We start from the raw sequence: 13,848 nt of genomic DNA on the forward strand, positions 1-13,848 counted from the left end.
TCTTTTCTTTTCTTTTCTTTTCTTTTCTTTTCTTTTCTTTTCTTTTCTTTTCTTTTCTTTTCTTTTCTTTTCTTTTCTTTTCTTTTCTTTTCTTTTCTTTTCTTTTCAAAATAAATCTTGATATGTGGTAATTCAAGGGTAAGCAAAAAATCACATTCTAAGATATCAATTCAAAGAACAGCCCAATAAAGGTGTGCTCTGCCACTCTTAGCTTCAAGCAAGTAAAGATTTAGAAACTAAAGTATCAAATTCTTTAAAAAAATACATATGTAGGGAAATTAAAATTCCTTCTTATTCAGATAATGTGTATCAATCACATGAAAATTCAAAACTCTTTTGACTGTTCTAGTAACATATACTTTTCCTATTCATATTATTGCTTCAAGGAAATATTTAGATGCTTCTAATTTTAAACTACTGAATTTAAGTGAAAAACTGAAGGTTCTTTGCCATATAATTATCTTGTTGGTATTCTTGGATCTACACTGCATAGAAAGGAACAGTATGGTTTAGTAAAGACCTACAGTCAGTGGAGTGAAAAAGAAAGTGCATTTGGCCAAAGAAGCAGCCTCTAAAGGAATTGTGCCATCAACACAAAAAGTTTAAATGTTATATACAGCAGAGTACTTGAATCTCTCTTGTATATCTTGTACATAGAAAACCCAAATATTGTGAATGCACACATGCAAAAAGAGAGTTTAAAAATAGAATATAGCTGTTCATTAAGTGTGCTTAAAGAAATTACATCCAAATGACTAACATGTGTTACTTTTCTACAGAGCAAAATGAGAGTTCTCCCTACCAGACTTAAAATGGGTAATGACTTATTTTCTAATGGTTGATGCAGACAGATTAACCATTAAAAATTTCTCTTAATTCTTCTGATAGACCTTGGTCTATGTCAGAAAATCCTAATCCTGTCTGCCACCTTTTCTGTTGTAATTTCAATTCACCTAGTTTCTTCATGCTTAAATATTTCTGCAAAGTTTTGCTTTGTCTGTGCTTGGAGAGAAAAATTAAATATTTAAAACCATTCATAACGCTCAAGACTCATTTTGAAATTCTTCTTTAAAAGGCAGCTTCTCCTCCAAGTAAGTCTCATTCTGTTACATGTATCTCAATCATTAACTGGGTATTTTTGCATTGCATTACATCTTATGTGTGCTACCATATAATCTTCTGAGTTCATCTTAATCGTCATATAAATGTTCTCAGATACAAACCTGTGGCCATTAAAGTTGCCTTCCAACAAAAGCAAAGCATGTTTGCTTCTGCTTGCTACTTTTCCAATTGTTTTATTGATCCCATGATTTTTATTTTTTTTTTTTTTCTGATCCAAATAGGAAAAAAAAGGTTCTGCTGGCATGCTGTGGTTAATTTACCTTCTGTGTATTCCATTCTTCCACAGACAGGTTTAAGTGTCAGACTTGGCATGTAGGAGGTGTCAGAAAGTTATAGAATTTCAGGAAATGCACATGAGAATCCTGTGAAGAATAAAACCTCTGTTTTTGTTGTCAGTGAACTACTAAATGGTCACACCTGCATCTTTTAGTCATGATCCACAGCCCTGTTTGCTAGGCAATGTTTTCAATAGTCTTACATAAATAAACATTTGTGGTATGGTTCAGAATTCCTGTTTGTTCTACCTATGAGTTTAAAAGGGTCTCATAAATACGTCTTTGATTTCATCCAACAGAATAAAACTACACAGTGAACAATTCAGTACCTTACCTGTCTTGATAACACAATGAATATATTTACATTGACATCTTTCCTATGTTCATTATCACTGTCATTCCCCGGAAAAATTAATGTCTTCACAAACTCATTTGGAGTAATTTAACACACACAGAAAAAAGCATTTTTCACTTCCATCTGAGCAATGAAATTAAATCATGATATACTGCAAATTATGATGTCTACATTCAAACAAACAAACAAACAAACAACAAACCAAAACTCAAAAAAACCCAACCAAAAAACTAAAACAAATCTCCATTGTTTTTCTGAGTTGTGATTTCCATTTGTGCTTGGCCATCCTATCCAGAGTGAGACTAGAAGCAGACATGTTAAGGGAATTGGCAGTTGTGAAGGAGAAAGAGGAGTAGAAGTTATTCCTGTCCAAGAATATGGTCACAGGGTTCCAGATCATGAGTAAACTTGGGTAAAAGTATTGTTTAAATAAAAGCTGTGGCAAAGTGTTTAAGAGAATACTCTGGTTGTGGTAGATGGAGCCATGTCCTTTAATTGACCACCTTAAGGGCTCTTCTGGCCCAGTTATTCATTTGCCAAAGACATACAACAAAGAATGTACCAAAAAAGAAATATTCATCAGCCATCATGTACAGCTGCCCAGTGTAGTTATTTTCTAATGCAAAAATAATTTTTATATACATATATACAGAGGTGCCGGTATAAAAAGGAAGAAAGAATAAGTTGAAAAGCAGCCAACGAAATTTTAGGCAGTCCCAGTAGTCAAGGTAATAATGCCCATCATCCACAAGGTTATGGATTGACACATTATTTCCAAGTTTAAACAACTATTAATACTTCATTTCACATTTTTAAGGGTGTTTAGTTGGCATTTGGACAATTTTGAGAATACTTGTATGCCTCTCATTAAGAGGGTAGGTACTTTCCAAGGGTAACCATGAAAGCTGATAAAGTTGACAATAGAAGCAATGTATAATGAGGTAAAAAAATTCATAGGGAATGTCAGGATTTTCTCTAGGACCCTTGAGTAAGATGTTGTCAGTTGAAAATGAGCTAAGATAATTCTTATAATTGCTGAAGAGATACTTCAGAGAGTTGAGTTATCACCATAATTTCTTTTTCAATCTATGCAAAATGCATGCATGAAGCTGCACATCCACATTAACTTGTTATATCTAATGGGAATACCACCACCATATGGCAGTTTTCTATTACTTCTAGCCTTAAATAGGTAAGTACAATTCTACCCCTCTCTGCCAAAAGGCTGCTCACAGCTGGAAAAGCAGAATGATGTGAAAAGAAGGGCTGGAGAGACAGGAGAAGAGCTGGAACCTGAACGACTTGAAGAAAACCATGTTGGACCTGGTCAGTTTAATTACTGAGTTACCTATGTTTCATACTTGTATAAGGTATCTTTGTATCAAGAGTGATTAATGACTTTTTATTCAGTAAAAATCCCAGAAGAAATCAAAAATATGTAACATTTTTACTTATAAATAAAACCAAATAATAGAATCATAGAATCCTTAAATTTAGAAAAGACCTCCATGATCATTGAGTTCAACCTTTGACTGAACGCCATAATGTAAACTAAACCACAACAATAGATGCCATGACCAGTCCTGAACACCTCCAGAGATTGTGGCTCTACCACTTTGCTGGGAAGCCTGTTCCAATGCTTAACCACATTATCAGTGAAGAGATTCTTCCTGGTATCCAATCTGAACGTCCCCCTGGCACAGTTCCTCTTGTCCTGTTGCTAGTTGCCTGTGAAAAATGGCCAACTACCACCCAGCTACAGCCTCCTTTCAGGCAGTTGTATAGAGTGATAGGGTCTCCTCTGAGCTTCTTTTACTCCAGGTGGAAAAATCTCAGCTCTGACAGCTGCTCCCCACAGGACTTCCTCTCCAGACCCTTCATCAGCTCCATTGCCCTGCTTTGGACATACTCCAGTTCCTCAATGTCTTTCTTTTGGTGAAGGGCCCAGAACTGGATGTAGGACTGGAGGGGCAGCTTCAGCAGTGCTGAGTTCATGGGGACAATCACTGCCGGGGTACTGCTGGCCGCACTATTGCTCACGCAATAGTGTGATGCCATTGGCCTTCCTGGCCACCTTCGGCACAGCTGGATCATGTTCAGTCAGCTGTTGACCAACACCCCCAGAATCTCTTCTGCTGGTCCACTTTCCAGACACTCTGCCCCCAACATAGTGTTGCATGGGGTAATTTTGAATCAAGTGTAGGACCTCGCATTTTCTTTATTGAACTTCACACCCTTGGCCTTGGCCCATTAATCCAGTGTGTCCATATCCCTCTGCAGAGCTCTCCTACCTTACAGCAGATTAACACTCCCACCAATTTGGTGCCATCCTGCATGGATGTGCTCAATCCCATCAGATAGTTCATTGACTGGCCCCAGTACTGAGCCCTGGGGAATACCACTTTTGACTGCTAGCCAGCTGCATGTAACTTCATTCACCAGGTAGACTAAATCCACAACTTTTCCTTTTTTTTCACTAGGCAGGTCATAAAGTTTTGTTTACTTAAAATCTTCCATATATTTATTCCCAACTTTATCAGCTGCAAACAACATGTTGCAACATATTTGTTTTCTTGTTTTGTTTTGCATTAAAAACTAAAAGCAAACCTGTCTACAGTTTAGTGTCTCAGAAGGTATTTTATGCATATATAATAATGACCCAATTTTCACATTCCTGTCTGGAAGTGTTCTTCCACCCTCATCCTGGCAAAAGAGCAAAAAAGTTAATCTCCCAGAATAATAGATAGGTATATGAGGTCTCTGTTCACCAGCATTCCTTGCCCATACCTTTAGGAGACTTGTTAAATCACAAGTTAAACAAAACCTCTCACAGGAGCATTGTGGTCTGGCAAAAACAAGTTTGGAGGAAACAATTCGTATCAGCATTTTATATTTTACTCTATGCTAGCATTGTTAAATTAGTAGATTTCACATGCAGTTGATCACAACTGATCAGTTCTTTGCCAAAATCACTGAAATTACCTGGAGAGAAGAAAATAGCATGCAGACAGTCAAGCCCTGCATGACAGCATGCACAGCAGTGGGTGTTTCAGAGAGTCAGAATTCAGGTTTTGACTTTCATAGAGAAGAATTCCTACCTCAAAAGATGATGCCATTCACTTTATAGTGCAAACCCTCTCACAGTCCCTGGCAAAGAAAGACCTGTGAAAAATGTGTGAAATAACTAATTAGCATGAAAGTAAGGAGCAGTTCAGAAGGCATAGCATCTGCAGAAATAAGGTGTGAAACACTTTTTCAGAAGGGTTAAATGAAAAAAACAATCCGTGGTTTTCAAAGAAAATTGCTGGCTATTTTCCCCCTACACTGAATTTTGCCAACAAAGGATATTTGATATTTTAAGGGAAAAAAAAAAAGAAAAAAAAAAATAAAAAAAAAAGTAAAAAAAAAAAAAAAAAAGAGAGAGAGAGAGAGAGAGAAGAAAATAAACCCACTCAGTGTTCAACTGAAAAACGTATGCCAAAATTTGATTATTTCCTGTTAAAAACAGGAAATAAATAAATAAATAAATTGAAATGCGCTAGCTTTCCTTCAAAATTTGCATGAAAGTAAATGAGATCAGTTTCACTGCTGTTATGAAAGCAGAAGCTGAATGGGCTAAATCAGGTGTTTTATTGCCATGTTTTAGAAAGCATTTTAGAAAAGATGAGATGTTATACAAAATTATTTTTTTTTCTCAGCCTGAAAAATATGTGTTCTATAGCCTGCAACAGCTGATGCAGCTTCCTTAGAGAAATAATATATTCTACCTTTAATACTGAAAGTGCCATAGTAAAGAATGCCTCACATTTAATGAGAAAGGGATAAGACCTCAGAAAAGCTTTGAACACCATTGCATCTTCATATTTTGTTGTTTAAAAAAACAGTACAGACCCTTTACACATTAAGCAAACCTTTCCCAAAGGTTTTCCATGGAAAGAATGGATAGCCATTGCCTCTAGCATCAGTAACTGGATTTGGCTGACCAAGAATGAGCAGCCAAGTCTTGAACAGGATAACACGGCTGGTTGAAAAAAAGCTAAAACTGTTCCGAGACTTCAACCCAGAAGAGATGCTATCGAGTCACTCTTTTTTTTTTCCTTCCATATGTACAATTTATGTAAAATATATTGAGAGGTTCCTGAGAGAACATCACTCAGAGTTGTAGTATGGGGTTGGGACATTACACCTCTTTTCTATGAAGACAATATTATGTAATATGAACAACAGGGGGGGAAAAAAAAAAAAAAGGAAAAAAAAAGCATTCTAGTAGAAATTTCTTTAGTATGTAAAACCACTAAATGAACACCTGGATTTGGTCCTTTTTCTATTTCTTCCTAGTGTTTTGTTTTGCATTGATAATGTTACTAGAGGCCATCTAGCCTTGAGTATACTTTAAATAAAAATCTTTAAAAAAACAGAGTTGAAAGAACAATTATTATGGCAATATAATCTTTCATGCAGAGTCAGTTAATGCCATCATTATGTGATTGAGTCCAAAACATTAAGGTGAAAGCAGTTTGGCAGCATTTTTGCATAATATGCCTCTGCTTGAAGCATCAGTCCTGTTGAAAAAGATAATGTTTGAAGGGGGGGGGGGCGGGGAATGGGGGAAGGCAGATGAAAGATGCATAAATCAAAATAGGAGGACTTTAAGCCCATTAGGGAAAAAAAAAAACAAAAAAAAACCCAAAACAAAACAAAAAAAAAAAACCCAAAAAAACAACGCTTTTCATTTCCAAATATAGACCAACAGATTTGGTTGTGATTTTATTTCTTTCCAATTGGCACATAAGTTATACTGAAAAGGACTAGAAATGTTTCACCATGTACAGATGCATTATCTTAAAGCAAAACCTTACTAAATTAATAAAATGTACAGTAACAGTTTTGAATATGCTAACATAAACATATTTTAATTCTCAATGTAACTCACTTTTTTCTCATAGGGAACAGTGTTGAAGTAAAATATTATATATGGGAAGTTGTTAACTTGGGCATGAGGATTGATTGTCATTGTTCAAATAATGGCTAATTTTGTATTTGTAAAATGAGTTTGTCTGGAGAAGAAATTTCAAATGTTCTGATTTGTCAATTCTGATCCATTTCATATATATCTCTTAGTGAGATAATAATATGTATGTCCTGTGTAGTCAGAAATTTACATTACTTGTTTCTTGAGCTATTCCATCTTTGTGAATTTGATACTTCTAGTGATGTGTTGAAATGTGTCAGATACGTTTCAACAGAGACATAATCAGAGCTCACTTATCAGAGAGGGACAATATACCTTTATTGTGAAAATGTTATGAAATAAATTAATACTTGTGAAAAATAATTTCTTATATTCCCGTACACATTTAAAATGTGTCTTCCTAAAACACAATATGCAGTTAACACAGGAATCCAGAGTTCAGTTTTATACAGGCTCTTGGCAATATCACAAGATCTAATTTTTAGTAGGTTTTTTTTTTTTTTTCATACTGTAAAAATATCACTGTTGTTTGTTAATTATTTTGTTTTCTATTTAAGTATACTCAAGATGATATAACTGAAATACACTGATATTTGCATATCATCAAGAAATCAGATGATATCTTATTGTGCTCTATGTTATTTATTTTCATATTGTATTTTATATGATTTTGTTCTGTACTCCCCCGTTCTCCTGAGAAATGTTATGTTCCAAGGTTTGTCCTGCCCTCCTCCCTTGTCAATCCTCCTATATTCCTCCCAGTCCCCTCCTAGAGGCCCTTTTTGTCATTTGATTATTCCTCCTGGCTTTTAGAGAGTTTAGGAAAGGACATCGAGTGATAGGGCAGTAGCCAAGGAGGTTCCTCCCTTTTATGTTCTCATTGGTTTCTTTAAATGTCCCTCCAACCCTGTTCCACACCCACCTTGTCCCTCATTGGATGTTGGCTTGTCTCCCCCCTTAGCCCCTCCCCTGTATGTAAACCCAGAGCTCAGCGTGCTGCGTGGCTTAGCTGGAGAGACTCCCTAAGGTTTGGATGTCCTGGAGTGGGACTGAATAAACACCTTGGACTTTGCCCTCCAACTGAATCCAACTCCTCCCTCCGTCTTCGGCGAGGTCTCTCCCATGATAAGGGGAAAACCCCCCTAACCACTCCTCTGGTTCCCAAAATCCAGAGGGGTGTTCCCTGACTGATTACAGTGTCAGAGCTAGCCTGGGTGGGTGGAGCCGTTGCTCCAAGAAGGACATTGCGACAATATCTTGACAGAGACATTAGAAATATAGAGCTTCTCACTGAAAGTCAGAAATATTTGGCCATATAGAATGTGTTTTAGACAGCTCTATCTTGAATCCCTCCTGAATGGCTTAGGTGGTATTTTTGAAATGTATACATTTTAGGAGGAGCACCAGGAAAGATCAAAAAATGGACCAGGTTTGTATAATTCTTGCCATTCTTCATAAGTCTTCTGCTTAAGAAGAATCTGTAACCAAATATATTAGAATCAAGTAATAGCTGTGCTCTGCTAGTAACATATAGATATGATTCTCAAAGTAATTGTGGAATATTAACAATGGAATTTCCCTGAAATATAGTAATGATAGGAAGAGATATGGGCCATCTTCAGTCATAGTAATGCCAAGCAGAGATATATATAATTTTAGGCCTTAGTTTTCTGAAAGTAAAAAGTAAAAAAACAAAACAAAACAAAACAAAACAACAACAAAAAAACCACAACCAAAACCAAACAAACCAACAACCCGAAAACAAACAAAAAAACCCAAAACAAAAAACAAACAAACAAACAAAGTTGTTTTTATGAATCAGGGAATGGTCACAGATTTTGAACTTGAAATTGTCTTTTCCCTAGTCTCATTCTGCTCCCTATCCATCCGGGACTGATGTCTTTAAGGGAAATGAATGGTGCTTCTCTCCAGAACTGCACCAGTATTTAGTAGTAGAATCTACTACAGCTTCTTTTCAAATGTGCATCCCCTCATACTCAGTACACAGCTTAGTTTATGCCCATCTCTAATGAAGAAGAGAGTCAAAAAATCCACAGCCCATTGTTTTTCTTTTTAAAACTCTGTGACTGTTCTTCTGTACTGAGGAACTGTCCTGGTTTGGGACAAATTTGGGAGAAAACCCCTGTATAGGATCCCTCTAAGGAAGCAAACCCACGTGGCCCCTCCCTCCAACTGGTCCGGAAAAAAAAAACCAAAACCCTCTTTGGAGAAAAGTGGAAAAAACTATTTTACTAAACAAATGAAGTGCATACAAGTATAAAGAATGAATAGTATGAAACAATAAAACCTCTCCTTCTGAAGTGAGATGGCAAACTGAGAAAGTCCTTGCCGTGGGTGTAGCTCGGCTCTCTCTCAGCGTCTCCTCAGTCCCAGTCCCTCCGGCGCTGCTGGAAAATGCCGAGGTCCAGGCCCCGGTGGGCCGCAGGTGCAGCCCCCAGTGCTCCCCTGGGTTTTCAGTCCAGAGCAGGTTTAAACAGTTCCAAGAAAAAGGAAAAAAAACAGTCCAGGGAAATTCTCTGCCCTAGCTAGCTGAAACTAACTAAAAGCAAAAAAAAAGATCTCTGTCCTGCAGTCTCTCCAAGCCTCCGCCGAACACGCTGTCCACAGAAGAATGTGGAGGAGTCAGGCAGTTTTCTCAAAACAAACTCCGCGCTTCTCCTTGCTCTTAGAACCAGTCTTAAAGGCACAGGACTCAATATACAGCACAAACAGAACAGACGATTGGGGATACAGGCATCATAAAGTTACCCTAGGACAGGAACTGATAAGGAAAAGGTAGACTTTCAGAATGAATAAACAAGCTGGTTTTACCTTGTACATACTCAAAAGTTTTCTCAAAACAAATTTATTTAAATAGGTATTATTTATTCATATGTTTTTATCTTTGCAACTTCTACTTCCTTGATTGTACATGACAAACCCCACTATTGTTATGAAAGAGATGAAACACTCAGATGTCATAAAGTAAATGGTCCTGACTAACTCAAACTGGATGCTGCTGAAATTGTATTAAGTTTTCTTATGACTTTAGGGTTCTACTTTCTTTAACAGCAGCAGAGCAATATCAAGGTGCCAAGAAGGCCAAGGGCCTAAAAATGTTCAGTTAAGCTGTGAAGGGCTTGTTTGTGCTTATCTGAACTGAACTGAACCTGTCTGAGGTACATCCACTAGAAGAAATAAAGCTGAACTAATGATAGAAGGAAACGCTGGCCATTTTTTCCAAGTAATACAACAGAATTTTATTTCTACATTATTTTAATATTTTTCAAGTAATAACACTGCAAAAACTACCCCCAAAACATTATTCAGCTTTCACTACTTTTAAAAAAATAATTTATATTCAACTTCCAGTGGCAGCATGAATTGCTGTTGATTCATTTCACAACATTTGGGTTCTAGACAAAACCTGGACCGCTCCCCTCTCCTGGCATTTTACTTTTAAACACTAATTTTTTTTTCTTTAATATCTTAAGTGAGATAATTGTTTGTGCATTAAATTGCTTAGATATATATAAATAGCTGACAGTGGCCAGGAGTAGTTATTTTCAGTGGGCTTAAAGAGATTTTATCTGTGCATATGAATGTTGATTAGTATTGCTCTTACATTAATTAAATTAAATGATGTAATCACAGAAATATTTTGTTTTAATTGAAACGGACTTAAAAAAAAAAAAAAAACAAAACAAAAAACTACAAATCCTGAATCCTAACTGCGCAGATTCTTGTAAGCTCTGTAGGTTGATTTCTTTTTCCTTACATAAAAACTTCGAGAATGATTTCCTCTTTTGTTCAGTTACAGGTCTTCAAACTTACTCTCAATTCCAGTTTTATGCACCTTTAGTGAAGTTTACTGACATTCATTTTGACAATGTTAAGGCATTCTTTGTGTGGTTTGTAATATGATGTACTTGATGCTGAAAGAAACAACACCCTTCTGTAACAAGCATAATCAGGCAGGTTTGTAGCTCTGGAACTCAAAGATTTTACTTTACAGAGCAGATACGCAGGACTGTGTGCTCACTGTCTTAGTCAAAAACCAGTTTCAGTTTGCAAGTCTTTTACACCTGCAAAAATATAATTTGGTGTACTGAACCAAATGCAGAAGACTACAACACTTTATGAGAGCAATTTCACATTAGATATTTGATTTTATTCTGACTTCTTAAGAGTAGGGGCAGGGCCTATGGTATTAGTCAGAACATGCCTGTGAATAAAATGACAGCAATAAGTCATATTCTTATTTGAGTGTTTCTTAATGTGTTATCAGAAAGGAATAAATACTGAAAAAATGCTAAATCTACTTTTAAGAATATTTACAATTTATTATTCAATCATGGTTTTACCCTGTGAATTCTATTTCCCTGTTTTAGGGAAACAGAATTTGCTTTTATATCTCTGTTGATAACAAGGCTTTTAAAAAATGTTTTATAATTTTCCTTATATTTTAAATAAGCTAAAACTACAAGGGAATCTTAGACCTGTCACATTGTCAAATTTTATGTATGAAATTGTTCCTTACTCATTACAATACAGGTAATGACTGAATTTGTAAGAAAAAATCTGATTAACTTTATCACATACTAATGGGAATAATACTCAAACTTAATAATAGTTAACAAAATAAAGGTTGTAAAGGCAACTCAGAAAATGCTGTTATTGAGACTGTGCTTATTTCTTTATTTTATGTGTGTGTTATAGGAAAGTTTTAACCACTTTTTTTTTTTTTAACTTTTTTTTTGTTACTTTTTTTCTCTTTTTCTTTTCTTTTCCTGAAGGAAAGCTACCTGCACTTCATAAGTAACTATTGACTTTGTCCAATGGGTAGCCAAATATTTAATTTGCCTTATTCTCATTAGAGGGGACTATCAAGTATTTCCCCCCCACCTCCCGGCCCCAGCACTCCTATTGTGCTTGCCACTATAGAAGACCAGTGTTTGATAATTAATTGGGGAATAAATATCCTCATGGCCTAAAAGGCTTATTTATATGTATTTATAAGTAAGACCTGAGAAATAGCTACTAAAATAAGAAAATACCTTCTAACTGAGATATGTAGCTGTGAATTCTTGGTTTGAAGGAGTGATGGTTTTGCCACAAGTTTAGAGCTCAGAAATTCAAAACTATATAGGTTATTGTGGTGGTGCAAAGGGTTGATTTGTTATGTGTTACTTGTTTTGTAAAGTTTTTCTGTGAATTTTTTATGAGATTTCATAATGGTATGTTCCGCTGTACCCCCCTGTTCTTTGTAATAGTTCCTCCCCTGATGAGTTGTTATGTAAAAGTTTGTTTCTTGTCAATCATCCCTCCCCCTCACTTGTCCCTGTCAATCCGCTCCCTCTCCTCTTGGGCACCCTGTCTGTCACTTCGGGGCCCTTCCCTGGTTTCTGGAAAGATCCAGGGAGGGCATCGAACGATTGGTGGGCACCTGGGGAATCCCCCACCTCCTTCTTGTGATTGGATCCCTGTTCAAAGGTTGACACCCTCTGTTACACCCCCTTGTCCCCTCATTGGCTGACCCGTTGTCGCCACCCCCAGTTCCACCCCCGTTTAAAGGTTGTTGCACAGCCCTGCTCGGGGCTCTCTCTGGGCAGTGGCTGACCGAGGTGGAGCTCCTTGCCAGACTACCCTCCAATAAACCATCCTGTTACCCTGTCAGAGAGTGCCGACTCTTTATCTGCCGCCGTGGTCGTGTCTTCATCAAAGCCCTGTCACTGGTGTGGGGAATCAAGACCCCACAGGGAGGAGGTGGCTTGCCCAGCCTGCCACCCCAACCTTGCCACGCATTAGCCGCAGTGCGGGCTGAGCTAGCCTGTGGGCTGCGCCAACTGAGCGCAAAGGGCACTGCGACAGGTTACGGTTCCCAGTATTTATTTTATTTCAAGGTCCTCCAGTAGAAGTAGAAATATAAAACTGCTTCATTGGGAAGTGATATTTTGTTGGAATATTTTTACTGCAAATGACAATCTCTGTATGAAATGAGGCAAATCTCTACAGAAAACAGTCATTATACAGTAGCCTCAAACTATTCCCCAAACAAGTCTACCTAGTGTGGAACTGAAGATAATAGAGCAAGAACTAAAATAAGGAAGCATAAGAATTATCATAACACTTGGAGTATATGGAAATTTGCAATAAGGAGGAAGATTTTTTTCTCTAGTGCACTAGTACGGAAGAAGGCCAGACTGAGCCCTTAGCTACAAAGGAATGATTTTTCACAAGAACTGCTTTTCAGATGATACAATTAAAGGTCAAAAGACAACCTTAATGATTTTATTTTTTCTGTCTTCCAGCTTAATTTGTACCAAGGCTGCTCAGGTCTCTCTTTGAATTGGAGATGCAGGAAGGTTTATATATTTTTGGTATAATTGTGCATAGCAGTTTCCTAAAGTTTCTCTGCTGGGAGTGTCATCCAGAAAGGTTACTGTGACATTTCCAAAATTATGTCTTATTAATAGGATTGAAACATGTTTGTTTCCCTTTTCATGCATCAATATTGTATACATGTTTATCTATATTGTGATGTTTATCTAGAACATGCATTCATACTTGTATATCTATATATGGAATATTGATGTTAGCATTTTCTTTGGGTTATGTTTTGCTTTGAATGTAACATAAAGAGTAGTAAGCAAAACTACTTCTCAAACATTAATAATTTGGAGGAGAAAAAGAAGTTGGCAACACTTTCCTTCCAATAATGGTTTTCAGGAGCCTCTGAGTTATGAAAAAGTTTTACCAACTTCCATTACTAAAAAGTGATGCTTATGGCAGCTAAATTAACTCTAATATCCTTGACTATGTCTGATGGACTTTCATGTAGAGGGAAACATTTCAAATTGCAATTTATATGTCATCTCGTTAAACCTAACGTTTGCAAGCTGTTATGCCAGCCATGTCTTAGAAAAGTACCCACAAAATTTGTTTTGAATAAATTTATATTTTGGCCCCACTTATATTAAAGTGCAACTGTCGTGAAGGGAAGGTGAGTTTAGCTGAGTAAAGGTAAAATAAAGCTCTTCTGTCAATACCCTCTAACATTTTCCTGGTCTACTTCTCTGTTAAAAGATTTTATGGCATGACAATTTAGCGGCAGTTAGAGATAT

Source organism: Hirundo rustica, chromosome 1 (assembly GCF_015227805.2).
Source record: "Hirundo rustica isolate bHirRus1 chromosome 1, bHirRus1.pri.v3, whole genome shotgun sequence".
Classification (NCBI taxonomy): domain Eukaryota; kingdom Metazoa; phylum Chordata; class Aves; order Passeriformes; family Hirundinidae; genus Hirundo; species Hirundo rustica.